Source organism: Lampetra fluviatilis, unplaced genomic scaffold (assembly GCF_964198595.1).
Source record: "Lampetra fluviatilis unplaced genomic scaffold, kcLamFluv1.1 SCAFFOLD_172, whole genome shotgun sequence".
In the NCBI taxonomy this organism is placed as follows: Eukaryota; Metazoa; Chordata; class Hyperoartia; order Petromyzontiformes; family Petromyzontidae; genus Lampetra; species Lampetra fluviatilis.
Genome location: NW_027621140.1, coordinates 144,910 through 157,647, shown reverse-complemented (window position 1 = coordinate 157,647; position 12,738 = coordinate 144,910). Strand labels below are relative to the sequence as shown.

Sequence of the window (12,738 nt, the reverse complement as noted above, 5' to 3'; positions counted from 1 at the left end):
TGGCGACGCTGTTGCTGCTGCGTCACGTGGGCCGCCACTGGCGGCGCTAGGGGGGCGGCGCCGTCGATTTTAAATACTCGTAGTTTTTTTTATCTTCACTTGTTTTCACTTTGTTTTCGTATTTATTGCACGCGCACATTTATTTTTTATTTGTTTGAGTATTTTTTGAACTCTTTATAATATGGCACAATTTTTATATAAAAGCCATTTGCTCAAAAAACAAAACAGAAAGTGAGTGAGAGGGGAGAGAGAGGCGGAGTGAGGGGGGAGCCATTGATCGTAAAAAAAAAGAGAGCGAGCTAGAGGGGGGGGGGTTACATAAAGCCCAGTAAAAAAAACATTTACGAAATGATGAACGAAACAAAGTGCCGAATACACCGAGCATCTTCTTGTTTCCACTGAGGGGGGAGAGAGAGAGTGAGTGAGGGGGGAGAGAGAGAGTGAGGGGGGAGAGAGTGCGTGAGTGAGGGGAGAGAGAGTGAGTGAGCGAGTGAGGGGGGAGAGTGTGAGTGAGTGGAGAGAGAGTGAGTGAGCGAGGGGGGAGAGAGTGAGTAAGTGGGGAGAGCGTGAGTGAGGGGAGAGAGAGTGAGTGAGCGAGTGAGGGGGGAGAGAGTGAGTGAGGGGAGAGAGAGTGAGTGAGCGAGTGAGGGGGGAGAGTGTGAGTGAGGGGAGAGAGTGAGTGAGCGAGTGAGGGGGGAGAGAGTGAGTGAGTGAGGGGAGTGAGAGTGAGTGAGCGAGTGGAGAGTGAGTGAGCGAGTGAGGGGGGAGAGAGAGAGTGAGCGAGGAGAGAGAGAGTGCGTGAGTGAGGGGGGAGAGAGAGAGGGAGTGAGAGTGAGTGAGCGAGTGAGGGGGGAGAGAGAGATGGCACTTTATTGCGGACACGTTCACTTGACATCGGCAGAGACCCTGTTGTATATGGTCGGGTTATGAAATTTTGATAAAAATAATAATAATTAATAAAATTTGGAAAAATGCGTAATTCGCGGAAATTATGCTATTGCATAAATTATAATAATCACGGAGATAATCTTATTATTTTATGCGAATGCTTGCAGTTATGTTAATGTGTGCAGTTATGATAATTAGGCTTAGCTTCGTATCAATCAGGCCACCAGTCCACGGGAGGTAATGTCGCTGCTGATGTCTCTGCCGCTGATCGGAAGGTGGAGCAAGGACCCCCAAAAAGAAGAAGTCATCGCTGGGACATGCGGTCGGCGTCGCCCCGCGACGCGGCCGCATGTCGCGGGCAACGACGTCAGTGTCGCGGACGGCGTCACTTATGACGCATTGCGCCACGTCGTGCGTTAAACAATACGCGATGTTTTTCATGATGCATGGCGCGACGTCATGCATCACGCGGGCGACGCCGACATCGCGGACGCCAACGGCGAGAGAGAGGGAGTGAGGGGGGGGGGAGAGAGAGGAAGCGAGGGGGGGAGAGGGGAGGGGGAGAGAGCGAGTCTCCTGCAATCAGCGCCTGAGTCGTCAACTCCCCCGTCGACGTGGTGTGGATATCATTTTTTTCTGTCTGCAAAATGAGGGGGCTGTACCTCACTAGGATGCTGCTGCTGCTGCTGCTACTACTACCCCTGCTGCTGGGCACAGTCAAAGTGGAGGAAGGCAAGTCTCAGTTGCAGATGGAGCGCTGGCGGCTCACGATTGCGATCGGCATCCCTGAGAATGACCCCGGGGGCCCTTCCCGAAGCAGTTGGTGCAGATCAAGTCGACCACGCGTGAAAACGCGCAGTAGAGCATCGCGGGGCCCGGAGCAGACCAGGACCCCGTGGGTGTTTTTGTCGTGGACCCCGTGACCGGGTGGCGGCTCTCAGTCACCAAGACCCTGGACCGTGAGCTCGTCAAAGAGTACCTGGTCAACGGCCACGCGGTGGACATGGCGGCGGCGACGTCTTCAATGACGACGAGGAGAAGGAGGGCGACGTCTTCAGTGGCGATGCTGCTGCTGCTGCTGCTGGTGGCGCGTGACCAGCAGCACGACACGCTGGCGGCAGCCGGCCCGGCGGGCGCCACCGAGGAGACCGCCGCCCTGGAGAGGGCGACGGTGTTGACAATGCACCTGGTGATGATGCACCTGGTGCGGCGCCATCACGTGGGCCGATAGGAGGGCGGACGAACAGCGACCGGCTCGCACGGCCATCCGCGGGGGGGGAGGGAGGGCTCTCGGGGTGGTGGACCCCAGTCAGGGAGAGGCTGCGGCAGGTCACGAGGGGCGTGGTGGGCGACGTGGGACTGGCGAGCCCCTTCGGGAGCAGAGAGCGCGGGAGAGCGTGGACGGCCACCAGGCCGCTTCTGCCGAGAGGAGGGGGGGGGGGCTGGCTTTAGACTCATCTTGGTTTGTGATCTTCAACCGCCTGTTCTTTTCACTCGCTTTGTTATATATTTTTGTTTTTGTATTCCACTCACGTGTATTTAGCAAATGGCAGAGCACGACGACTTTTGACTTGTTTTGATTTGTTTTGAGTGTTTTTTTGACTTTTTATAATCTGGCACTTTGTAATAAAAGCCATTTGCTCAACAAAAAAAAGGAGAGTGAGGGTTGCCCAATGATGCTGGATGCAATTACCAGCGAAACGTCGTACAACTCAAATTGTAAATGTTGTGGATTCACGCTTCAACACACCGGTGGGCTACAGCAGTGAACTATTTGTCTTTTGTCAACGTGACACTTTTTTACCGATTGGCCGTGTCGGGTGGTGGAGGGTTACGACACATTTATAAATAACGCGATCTAAACCCAAAAATCGTTGATTATGAAAACAAGAGCGAGTGAGCGAGTGGCGAGTGAGACACTCCGGAGTGAGGCGAGTGAGAGAGAGAGAGACAAGTATTACCCGACAATGAACTTGAGTGCCGAGGAGGCCGCAGGAGAGGAATACGTGGACGCCGATCAGGAGGGCGCCCGCCAGCACCACCGCTGCGTTCCCACCACCACCACCAGCGCCATCTCCGGCGGCGCTGCCTGGTGGTACACAGATGTATCGTGGTGCCGCAGCCGCGTCGCCAGCAGGCCCCGGAGGAGGTGCACCGGCTCCGGGCGCAGGCGGGACGACCCGGAAGAAGCCAACGATGTCGACAACGACCGGCTCCGGGCATCGCCCTCGGACGGCGCCATCGCAGGCGTGGCAGAGACGCGGCGGGCGGTGGTGGCGGCGCCGGGCGCTAGCGGCGAGCGGGAGGAGGAGGAGGAGGAGGGGAAGGAGGAGGAGCGGGAGGCGGCGGACCTGCGCCGGCGTCTCCAGAACGCAGAGCAGTTCGCCCTCCTGCTGCTGCTGCTGCTGCTGCACAAAGCGGAGCGCCGGCACACGCAGCGGCTGGTGACGGCGTCTTCAATGACGACGACGAGGAGGAGGGTGACGTCTTCAATGACGCTGCTGCTGCTGCTGCTGCTGCTGGCGCGCAACCAGCACGACACGCTGGCGGCGGCCGGGCTGGCGGGCGCCCACGACACCGGAGAACTGATCTTCACTCGCGTGTTCTCTTCACTTGCTTTGGTAGAATTCCACGCACGTGCATTTCGCAAATGGCAGAGCACGACTTGTCTCGATTTGTTTGGTTTACCTTTTATAATCTAGCACTTTATCTTTTTGAGCAAATGGCTTTTATTGCAGAGCTTCTCGCGGCACTTGCCCCTGTGTGTCCGAGCTAGAGTGCGCGTGTTTTTGCTATGGGGACGATTAAAAAGTTTTGATTTGGTGGGAATAATTTGTCTTTTGTGTCCTGTGTGTGTGCGCAGTGACCATGTGGAGGCCTCTGACATGAGCATAACGGAGTAGGGCGACGTCTTCAATGGCGACGAGGAGGAGGAGGAGGGTGACGTCTTCAAATTTCTGAAGAGACCTTGGCCCATAGCTTGCAAAAATGTGATCGTAGCCATTACGCAAGAATTGCAAGACACGATACTATAGTGCAAGTTCTAGCAACAGCCGCACAAAAACTAAACTGGCAAATTATCATAGAACCAACATTACCTAGCGACACCAACAAAGCAAAACCGGATGTAATTTTAGTAAACGATACTGATGTTCTGGTCATTGATGTATCAATACCCTGGGAATCTCGTTCATTAGCTCTAACATACCATTTCAAAGTAAAAAAAATACGCTAATGACAAAAAAATGCAAACGTATCTCAAAACAATATATCCAAACAAAGTAATAAGAACGGAAGCATTAATCATATCTGCCCGTGGGGGTCGGTGCACTCTTAACAACATAGTAACAAAAAAAGTTGGACTGTCTAACGCATGGGTAAAATTGGCAATGATTAAGGTGATGGAAGGTTCTGTACGGATATGGCGATCTTGGACAAAAGGATAATTAGAGGAAAAAAATCAATGGAATGTTACGGTGGAACCCTGCCTGGTCGCGGCCTACCCTTTAGGGTTGGCAGCAGATCCATCTTTTCAAACATCCGAATAGTTTACCTCAAACGGGTACCCGACCCAAACACCATACGGGGAACTAGAAGAAGAAACAGCCAAATGCCTCGTCATCTAATTAGTGACGCGCACGAATGGATGAACGAGATTCCCACTGTCCCCATCTACTATCCAGTGAAACCACAGCCAAGGAAAGAAAAGAAAAAAAAGAAAAAAAAAAGAGGGAGTGAGTGGGGAGAGCGAGAGGGAGTGAGGGGGGAGTGAGTGGGGAGAGAGAGAGGGAGTGAGGGGGGGGAGCAGCTGCAGCAGCAGCAGCAGCAGCAGCAGGAGCGGGTTCAGCAGCAGCAGGTGGACCCAGGCCTGGAGCTGCACCTGGAGCTGAAACTCCATCAGTGGCAGTGGCTGCAACAGCGGGAGCTGGAGCTGCAGCAGCAGCTGCAGCCGCAGGAGCTGGAGCTGCAGCAGCAGCAGGAGTTTCAGCAGCAGCCGCAGGAGCTGGAGCTGCAGCAGCAGCTGCAGGAGTTCGAGCGGCAACAGTTGGAGCTGCAGCAGCTGCATCAGCGGGAGCTGCAGCAGCTGCAGGAGCGGTTTCAGCAGCCGGAGCTGGACCCGCAGCTGGGGATGTACCTGGAGCTGAGGCTGCTGCATCGGCAGCAGCAGCAGGAGCTGCAGCAGCAGCAGCAGCGGGAGCTGCAGCAGCAGCAGCGGGAGCTGCAGCATCCGGGGTGGCAGCAGGCTACGGTAGCTGGGGCACGAGCTGTATCACGCTGAGCGTGGGTTCGATCGCGACCCTGACGATGCCCGTGTGTTTGGATACTCTGGTTCTCTTGGTAAAGTTGAATTAAGTGCCGACGTTTCGGGCGCTACACAAGTGCCCATCATCAGGTGTAAAACAACCCCAGCAATAAACAAATTGGTGAAATGGGCAAAAGGAGGCTTGCTTGTGACACGAGGAGAGATGGAGGGGGTGGGGGTGGGGGGTAAGGGGAGTGCGGAAGGGCAGTCACCCAGTTTAATGACCAGGCTACGCTTTGATTTAAAGCTTCTCTCGTGACTGCAGCAGGGATTCATCTTCTTGGTTCTTTCGGTAAAGTCACGTAGAAGGGAAGTATTCTGATTCCAAAGAACACAGGATGAGATGTTACCATCCTTTGTGCAAGCACTTCCAAGAGTTCATGAACAGTGAGCCTGGTGAAATTTGGGGAGCGCATCGTCAGTAGTGACCCTTTGGTTCCTAGGGTGTTTCGGCCTTTCATACTATACACCCTCCCCAAAGGCGGCCAGCGACAGGGTGATCAATCCTACGCTTGTGTCCCATTCCCAATTAGTCATAGGAGTTGCCTTGTTGTTGGTAGCCAACATCTCTCGTGACTGCAGCAGGGATTCATCTTCTTGGTTCTTTCGGTAAAGTCACGTAGAAGGGAAGTAACGATATGAATGTAAAACGATAAAAATTATCACGACGTTTTGACTGCAACACAAGCAGTCGTCATCAGGTGTGAAATCCACAGGAAGAAAATTTCAAAGAAAAATAAAATAATAAAAATATAAAAAGAGAGAGTGAGGGGAGAGAGTGAGGGGGGGGGGGGAGAGAGAGTCTCCTGCAATCAGCGCCTGGGTCATCAACTCCCCCGTCGACGTGGTGTGGATATCATTTTTTCTATCAAAATGAGGGGGCTGTACCCCGCCAGGATGCTGCTGCTGCTACTGCTACTACTACCCCTGCTGCTGGGCACGGTCAAAGTGGAGCGAGGCAAGTCTCGGTTGCAGAAGGAGCGCCGCCGGCTCACGATTGCGATCGGCGTCCCTGAGAATGACCCCGGGGGCCCTTCCCGAAGCAGTTGGTGCAGATCAAGTCGACCACGCGTGAAAACGCGCAGCAGAGCATCGCGGGGCCCGGAGCAGACCAGGACCCCGTGGGTGTTTTTGTCGTGGACCCCGTGACCGGGTGGCGGCTCTCGGTCACCAAGACGACCCTGGAGCGTGAGCTCGTCAAAGAGTACCTGGTCAACGGTCACGCGGTGGACATGGCGGCGGCTTCAATGACGACGTCTTCGACGACGAGGAGGAGGAGGAGGAGGGTGACGTCTTCAATGACGAGGAGGACGATGACGACTTCAATGACGAGGAGGAGGGCGACGTCTTGAATGGCGACGCTGCTGCTGCTGCGGGTGGCGCGCAACCAGCACGACACGCTGGCGGCGGGCGCCACCGAGGAAACCGCCGCCCTGGAGAGGGCGACGGTGATGATGATGATGCACCTGGTGCGGCGCCGTCACGTGGGCCGACAGGAGGGCGGACGAACAGCGACCGGCTCGCACGGCCATCCGTGGGGGGGGGGGATGCAGTGGGAGGTGCGGGGGGGCGCGGGGTGGTGGACCCAGGTAACGGAGAGGCTGCGGCGGAGGCGACGTGGGACTGGCGAGCCCCTTTGGGAGCAGAGAGCGCGGGAGAGCGCTTTAGACTCCTCTTGGTTTGTCATCTTCACTCGCCTGTTCTTTTCACTCGCTTTATATATTTTTGTTTTTGTATTCCACGCACGTGTATTTCGCAAATGGCAGAGCACGACTTGTTGAGTGTTTTTTTGACTTTTTATCATCTTGCACTTTGTATATAAAAGCCATTTGCTCAACAAAAAAAAGGCGAGTGAGGGGGGAGAGAGCGAGCGGAGTTGGTACTGGAGTCCAGGCTTCAGGCCCTGGCCACTCGGATTGCTCCGGTGTACAAGACACTGGCCCCTCAAGCCTACAGCAACCAGGCGGGGCACGAGGTTGTGGCTGGTGAATGGCGGCTAGGCCAGGGTGAGGGTCGACCGTTTGCCGGGGTCACCGCCTGCGTGGACTTGTGCACCCGTGCCCACAAGGAGCGGCACAACGTGTGTACAGTGGCCTGCAGAGCCAGTGGTGGAAACTCCACATTCCCGAGTCTATCCACAACGCAAGCACTTTTGACCTGCCAACGAAGAGGGGGGAGAGAGAGGGAGGGGGTCACCAGGGTGCTGCTGCTACTCAATCAGCAGCAAGAGAGGCAGCTGTGCCTGCAGCTGACGAACCCACCGACCCACCCACCCACTCACCAACCCACCCACCCCACCCACTCACCAACCAACCCACTCAACAACCAACCCATCCACTCACCAACCAACCCACCCACCCACCCACCCACCAACCAACCCACCCACCCACCCACCCACCCACCCACCAACCCACTCACCAACCAACCCACCCACCCACCAACCCACCAACCAACCCACCCACTCACCAACCCACCCACTCACCAACCCACCCACTCACCAACCCACCCACTCACCAACCAACCCACCCACCCACCTGGAGTTGCATGCTGGCTAGGGCTTGCTGCTAGTGCAGGACGCTGGAGGCTGAACATGGCCCCGTTGGCTTTGTCAAGTGCTGCCCTCTTTGGTAACGGAGCAAGGTTTGGGGAGAGGGGCCAGGGAGTGCGGGGGTGGAGTGGGGGGGGGAGACGTCCGAGAGGGAAAGAGGGGGGAGACATGAGAGAGACACAAACAAAGAACAAGAAGCGGAGGAGTTAGATGAATTCTAGATTTGAAGCTTTCGTGACTGCGAGGATTCACACTCTTAGGTTGTTGAGGTGAAGTCACGTTGGTACAAAATAATAATGAAAGAAAAATAAATGGAAATAACCAAGTTGAGTTATTTACATTAATTATTATTTTATTATTTAAAATAAAAATAAATGGAAATAACAAAAATGTTATCAATTGATTTGCATTTTAATGAGGGAAATAAGTATTTGACCCCCTCTCAATTAGAAAGATTTCTGGCTCCCAGGTGTCTTTTATACAGGTAACGAGCTGAGATTAGGAGCTCACTCTTAAAGGGAGTGCTCCTAATCTCAGCTCGTTACCAATTTATAACATGTTTGACATGCGTTTTTCTCGATTTTGTTGTTGTTATTCTGTCTCTCACTGTTCAAATAAACCTACCACTAAAATTATAGACTGATCATTTCTTTGTCAGTGGGCAAACGTACAAAATCAGCAGGGGATCAAATACTTTTTTCCCCTCACTGTATGTCTCTGGTTCTGTGTTTTATCTCTCTTTCAAATTTAGCATTCTCTGGAAGAACGTAATCAACCAGGTAGGGTGTTGACTGTTATTTTAGCCGACTTTCTTGTGTTGTATTGCATTACATTTCTAAGTATACTAGGTTTGTGTTCCATTTCATTTATACCTGATGATGATTGCGCGTGTTGCAATCGAAACGTCGTATGCTCGTATTTAATTTATTATTTTCTTCTTCTTGGTTCTTTCGGTAAAGTCACGTAGAATGGAAATAATAAAAATATAACATTATAAAATAATTCTCACGACGTTTCGGCCACAACGCAAGCAGCCGTCCTCAGGTGTAGAACAGGTCTGTCGAGAAGACAGAGTCTGAATGACACGCCCCAGGCTTGGAGCGACTATTTAAGCTGGGATGGAGGGGGCGTAGAGCGTCTTGACAAAATAAGAAGAATCCCTGCAGTCGCGAAAGCTTTAAACCGAAATTATTATTTTCTTTGTATACGTGACTTTACCTAAAGAACCAGAGTAATTCCTGCAGTTACGAGAGCTCCAAAACAGGTCCCTGCGGGGAGGCCTGGTAGGAACGAATAACCAAACAATATAAACATCATGTATTATTACACTTGTTTAGCCAGGAAAGCCCCACTGAGTCTAAGGGTTTTTGTAGGGTCCTGCCAAGTGTTTGCAGTAGGGGGCGATGATGCTACACCTCATCGGACGATACGAAGGGAGAGTTTGAGGCCTAGTTCTAGGCTTTAGGCCTAGCTGTAGGCTTTAGGCCGCTGTGAGTTAATTTTTAATTTAAATGTTTTAATTATTTATGTAAAAGCTTTAAATGTAAATGTTTCTATTTAAAAACATCAGGGAATGTAACATTGTTAAACATTAACTCCCTTTCACACACGCGGGGGTACGATACGAAGGGAGAGTTTGAGGCCTAGTTCTAGGCTTTAGGCCTAGCTGTAGGCTTTAGGCCGCTGTGAGTTAGCTTTTAACTAAAACTTTTAAATTAAAATGTATCTCAGGGAATGTTACACGTGTTTAGCCAGGAAAGCCTCATTAATTTAAAAGTTTTAATTAAAAGCTAGCTCAGGGAATTATAAGGGAATGTTACACTTGTTTAGCCAGGAAAGCCCCACCGAGTCCAAAGGTTTTTGTAGGGTCCTGCCGAGTGTTTGCAGTAGGGGGCGATGTTACTACACGGACGGACGATATAATCTATTGCAGGCTGGTTTACTTCGTTCCTACCAGTATAAGAAGAATCCCTGCAGTCGCGAAAGCTTTAAATCGAAATTATTATTTTCTCTTTATACGTGACTTTACCTAAAGAACCAGAGTAATTCCTGCAGTCACGAAAGCTCCAAATTAAGTGTGAAGACTGCACCTCTCCCATTAGGCACGCACACACAGACACACACACACGCACACAGACACACACACTCACAGACAGACACGCGGACGCCGAGAGAGCGAACACAGCCTGTCGTTTATATTCAAACCACAGAGCTGCCCTCCCTGGGTGAAGCACTTATTGACTTTCACCTGATTGATGTAAATGCTTGCATTCAGAGACGACAACACCACCACCACCACAACACCACCACGGGACAACAACAACAACACCACCACCACCACAACACCACCACGGGACAACAACAACAACACCACCACCACCACGGGACAACAACAAGGACATCACCCTCGCTCATGGAGTTATTACTCCCCGGAGGTAGCCGAGAGAGAGAAGAGGTAGAATAGAAAGATGTGGGAAAAAAAGAGATTAGAGAGAGGGAGGGAGAATGGAGATACAATAGATAATAGAGAGATGTAGTAGAGAGAGAGAATAGAGAGATAGAGGGAGAATGGAGATACAATAGAGAGATTCAAGAGAGATGTGCAAGAGATACAATACAGAGAAAGCTTTAAATCGAAAGCCACTTAATCTCTTTCTATACACACCTCGGTTGCAAAGATCAAAGCCAATTTGCCGCCTTCTCCTCCCCGCCACCCAGAGGCCACCAACAACACCGCCACCACCACCACCAACACCGCCACCACCAACAGCCTCAACGATGGACGCCTGCGGCCTACTCACCGAGGCGGGGCCTGCCTTGCCTAGCGCCGCGGCCGGGTTCGTTGCGCCGTTCTCGGCGGGGGCGGCGTGGTTCGCCGCCTGGGCCCGGGGGGTGCCTCCTCGGGGTCGGATTTGTCGCCGTCTCCGCCGCCGCCATCCTCGCCGGACGAGGAGTAGGAGGAGGAGGCGTTGCGGCGTCTGAAGTTGCTGCGCTTAAACATCTCCCGCTGTTGAGCCTCGCAAAATCTCCTCAGGGCGACCTTATATAGTAGCGGGAGACGTCCACGGGGAGTCGACAGCGGTGGAGTTAATTTGTCGATTACGTAAGGTTCGATTACCGCAACATCGATTCCCGCGTTGGTTTGCGTTGTGGGGGAGCTGAGTTAAGGAATCGATAGCAGTGATTCGCTTCGATTGTTTTAAATAGGAATCGATTTGAATGTGTTAAAATAATCGATTCTGCGTGATAACGACGGGAGGGGTTAATGGCGGGAAGCATCCACGGAGAGTCGATAGCAGTGGAGTCGGTGTCGATTAAAAGAGTTTCGATTCTCTGTTGTCGATTCCCGCATTATTGTCAACGGCGAGAGGAATCGAAACGTCGTGAGAATTTTATTTAAATGTTTAATTTTTATTATTTTATTATTTCCCTTCTACGTTACTTTACGGAAAGAACCAAGAAGATGAAACTTTATATTATCATCAGCATCAGTATTATTTCGCTTGTTCATCCAACAGGGTGTGAAATACCATATATTGATTTCGGTAGCAATTGGTGTAGTAGTGTCAAGGGTGACCAGGATGATGCCATCAAATCGGTCGTCTTGAGCACCAAGTTTAATCGCGGATGGCTCCCTGGAGGCTTCAAGTTTGAGCTCGAAGGTGACAGCCGAGCGCTCTAGACACGCTGTCGGCTCGCAGGGCCACGCGGCCAACTCAGAAGCAGCACATTTGTTTGCAGAAGCCTTTCTCGACTCGCTTTCACATTGTAGATTTGAAGCTTTCGTGACCTCAAAGATTCATACGCTTAGGCTTTTTTCGGTAAAGTCACGTAGGTAAAAAAAAATAATAATAATGACACTGACGATGCCTGCTGTGTACTTGGAGTCGGTGTGTTCTCTCTTTCTTTCTCCCCGTCTCGGGTCGTGTGGATTTCTCCTCGCAGGACCTACGGTTTCATCTGCCGAACCACCCGTTTTATTTTTCCTTCATCCGGCCAGGTAGCCTCCGAAACACAACCAAACCACCACCCCAGCACGCGGGGAGGAATCATTGCGCGGTCGAAGTGAAAACAAAAGAAAGAAATTAACCCGTAAAAACAAAGTTTTTCACTCTAAATCCTCTATATGCGTGGCGGCTAGAGTCCTCTCGTCCTCTGGCTTGAGATGGCTGCCACCTATGGGTCAGATGATTGTCTGCCAGCATTAAGCAATTGGTAATTACATTTTTTTTCCCCTAAACAGTGTAAAATTTTGGAAAAAAAAATTAACGAAAATTAATAGTCACGCACAACGAGTCTGTGTGGAAAATGTCAGCTCGATTGGATCACGGGAAGTGGGTTAAAAAACGACCGAAATATTTGCACGGTCGTAAGCAAGCAAGCAAGCACGCAAGCAAGCAAGCGAACTTAATATAAAGGATTTAAAAACGACACGGCCTCAAATTTCGATTTAAAGCTTCTTTCGTGACTGCAGGGATTCATCTTCTTGGTTCTTTCGGTAAAGTCACGTAGAAGGGAAATAATAAAATAATACAAATAAAACATAATAAAATAATTTTCACGACGTTTCGGCCACAACGCAAGCAGCCGTCCTCAGGTGAAGAACAGGTCTGTCGGGAAGACAGCGTCTGAAATTCAACCCTAACATCACGGTGGCTAGGGAATTCAGACGCTGTCTTGCCGACAGACCTGTTCTTCACCTGAGGACGGCTGCTTGCGTTGTGGCCAAAACGACATGGCCTCGTCACTAACGCGGCGACCGCTTGCCAAAAAGTCAATGAATGAAAAAAAACAGCAACCACCATGCTCTGGCAGTATATGATGATGATGATGATCGTCATCGTCATGCATTGTCTTTGAGACTGATTGGTCCACACCAGAGACAGCTTTCTCTAGAGCAGGGGTAGGGGAACCTTTTTTTCTGACAAGGACCATTTGGATATTTATATAACATCATTCAAGGGGCATACAAAATTATCAACTTAAAAAATTCGACATT

The 12,738-nt window shown here is 51.4% G+C and overlaps 1 long non-coding RNA gene across 2 annotated transcripts; it reads right to left on the bottom strand.

The window, feature by feature from the left end:
- Nucleotides 1-6,937: 6,937 nt before the first annotated feature.
- LOC144954837 (uncharacterized) lies at nucleotides 6,938-10,763 on the bottom strand. 2 transcript variants are annotated; one of them, XR_013641396.1, is made up of 3 exons: nucleotides 10,541-10,763; nucleotides 7,726-7,813; nucleotides 6,938-7,348 (listed from the first exon to the last, which is right to left on the bottom strand). It is a non-coding gene; the product is annotated as an uncharacterized LOC144954837 (long non-coding RNA). The 2 variants fall into 2 exon arrangements; XR_013641397.1 differs by lacking the exon at nucleotides 10,541-10,763 and adding an exon at nucleotides 10,405-10,479.
- Nucleotides 10,764-12,738: the final 1,975 nt, after the last annotated feature.